The sequence below is a fragment of the Arachis hypogaea genome, chromosome 6 (assembly GCF_003086295.3).
Source record: "Arachis hypogaea cultivar Tifrunner chromosome 6, arahy.Tifrunner.gnm2.J5K5, whole genome shotgun sequence".
Taxonomy (NCBI): domain Eukaryota; kingdom Viridiplantae; phylum Streptophyta; class Magnoliopsida; order Fabales; family Fabaceae; genus Arachis; species Arachis hypogaea.
In genome coordinates this window covers 94424517-94427515 of record NC_092041.1, presented here as the reverse complement: position 1 = coordinate 94427515, position 2999 = coordinate 94424517, and positions in this window count along the sequence as shown.

The window sequence follows — 2999 nt, the reverse complement described above, 5'->3', positions numbered from 1 at the left end:
GTGGGCAAAGGCTTGATAAAAACCACTCAATTGAGCACAAGATAAACCATAAAATAGTGGTTTATCACCGGTGCCGTCCTCCCTTCCCCCTTCTCTTCTTCGTTCTCCCTCTTCTCTCCTTCCCTATCTTTTCTTTCTTCCTTTCTTATTCTTTCTGTGTGGGTGTGTTTGTGTGTGTGGTGTGTTGAGTGAAAGATGAGAGTGAGGGGGTGACGGTGACTATGCATGAGGGAGTGAGAGTTAGGATTTTGTGTGTGTAAGAAAATTAGGGTTATGTTAGGTTTGTTCTGGAGATTTTTGGATTAAGGTAGTGTTGTAGTAATTTTAATAAATATAAAAGGGTAGAGTAATAATTTAAAACTAAATTAAATATAAAATAGTTATCTTCGAAATACTATTTAATTATCAATGTGTAAATGTATTTTTAAATAAATACTAATTCAATAGAAATTGAAGATAATCAAATTAATTCTCTTTTATTCATAAAATAAAGTTCAAAGTCAAAATATTCAAAATATAGTATATAAAATTCTCATTATTTTTCAATTACTAAAGCTTTAAATTATAATTAAAAAATTATCCGATTTATATATAAAAATCTCTGAAAATATAATCTTGAGTAACTATAATAAATCGTAAATAACTTATTATATAATTTTTAAAATTTGGGTCTCATAATTTTTGCGATTTTTCGAGTTTAAAATTGTGCATTTTAGTGGGAAAAATAGTGAAAAAATCAACTATCATTAATGAGAAAATGATTTACATAAGTTACTTTGCTACTAAGAGTTTTCTCTTTTATTAACCCCTTCTTATGATGCCTCGATAAAACTTCCTCCAGAAAAATTCTTCTCGACAAAAAAACCATGAAGTTGGGAAAAAAAATACACCAGAGAGCAAGGTGCACTTCTAACTGTTGTACCTTTTCAAGTTACATGCATGCCACGACCTTCGAAGCTCGTTCCCCTTCAGGTAGGACACTTTGTAGTAATATTTTCTTAAGACTTCGGTGATCTTGTAAGGTCCTTTCCAGTTTGCAGTCAGCTTTTCCTCATCCGATTTCTATGCTCCGATATCATTTCTGATTAGTATGAGGTCATTTAAGATTAAGCTTCTTTTGATGACTTTCTTGTTGTACCTTAAAGTCATTTTTTTGCTTCAACGCTTCCTCCCTTATTCGAGCTTGTTCTCAAAATTCTGGAAGGAGATTAAGTTCTTCTTTTTGAGCTCGGATGTTTCCTATTTCATCATAGAATCTGACCCTTGGAGATTCTTCATTGGCTTCCTTAGGTATCATGGTTTCTATGCCATAAGCAAGTGGGAAAGAAGATTTTTCCATTGTTGAGTGGGGGGTTCTCTGATATGCCTACAAGACTTGAGGGAGCTCGTTGTATCTTGTAGTCAACCTGGCCAATACGACTTTATTTGCATCTTCTATTTGTCCATTGGCTTGGGAGTGCTCTACCGACATGAACTGGTGTTTAATAAATACTGAATCGGTAAATTAAGTTCCATTGTTCATGGTAATGGAGTGTGAAACTCCAAATCTGGTGACAATGTTCTTGTGGAAAAAGTTTCAACTTCTTTGAATTGTGATAGTTGCTAGAGGTTATGCCTTGATCCACTTGATAAAATAATCAATCCTAACTATGAGGAACTTTACCTGTCCGGGTGCCTATGAGAATGGACCGAGGAGGTCTAAACCCCATTTTGTAAATGGCCAAGGTAAAGTAATGCTAATGAGCTCTTCTGAAGGTGCCACATGGAAGTTAGCATGCATTTGGCAGGACAGACATTTTTTGACAAAGTCAGCTGCCTCCCTTTGTAAGGTTAGCCAAAAGAAGCCAGATCAGATCACTTTCTTAGCTAGTGACTGTGCTCCTAACTAGGTTGCCACATATGCCGTTGTGGACTTCCTCTAAGACTTCGTTAGTTAGTCTTAGAGGTCGGGACACACTTTAGTAGAGGTGTAGATACTCCTCTTCTATAGAGAACGTTGTTAACCAAGGTGTAATTTTGTGTTTTCCTTATGAGCCTCCTTGCTTCCCTTTCTTCTTTAGGGATGATATTGAATTTAAGGTATTCGATAATGGGGGTCATCTAACCCAAACCTAGATTGGAGATAGCCTAGATTGGAGATAGCCATTGTGCCCGACTTGTCAACTTCTTTGGCCACTGATGGTGTGTGGAGAATTTCCTGGATTAAGCTTCTATTGTTGTCCCCTAGCTTGGTGATGGCCACTTGGAGAGGGCATCATCTCAGATATTGAATTTTCGAGCTATATGTCGGGCCTCTACTTCAGGAAATTTAGGTAATTGTTCCAGTGTTTCTTCCAAGTACTTCTTCATGTTGGGGTCTTTAGCTTGATAAGTCCCATTTACTTGAGAGGTTATTACTTGAGAATCACTAAACATGATCAATTTACCACCCCGACCACTTTGGCTAGCCTCAAGCCAGCAAGTAATGCTTTATACCCTGCTTGATTGTTGGAGGCTAGAAACTGGAATTTCAATGAAAGTTCTATCCGAGTTCCTTTTTCATTCTCCAGAATGACTCCTACTCCACTTTCAACTTTATTGAATGATCCATCTACATATAAATTCTAGCATGTAGGACATCCTTAGATTTTGGTGTACTCAGTCATGAAGTCGGCCAAATATTGGGATTTGATTATTGTCCGAGTTTCATACCTTAAGTCAAATTCAGACAGCTCTAAGCATCAAACTTGCAGTATCTGTCTTTTGGAAGATATGCTTCATAGGTTGATTAGTATGAAATTTTATGGTATGAGCTTGAAAATAAGGTCAGAACCGTCTGGTAGTTTAGTTCTGACCCTGTAGGGCCTTGCTAACAAAGTAAATTGGTTGTTATCCATTCTCATCTTCTCGAACTAGAGCCGAAGTTATAGCCCTACCTGCAACTACCAAGTACAATATGAGCTCTTCTCCTTGGACATGTCGGGTGAGGATTGGCAGTTGACTCAGGAAGTTTTCGAAGT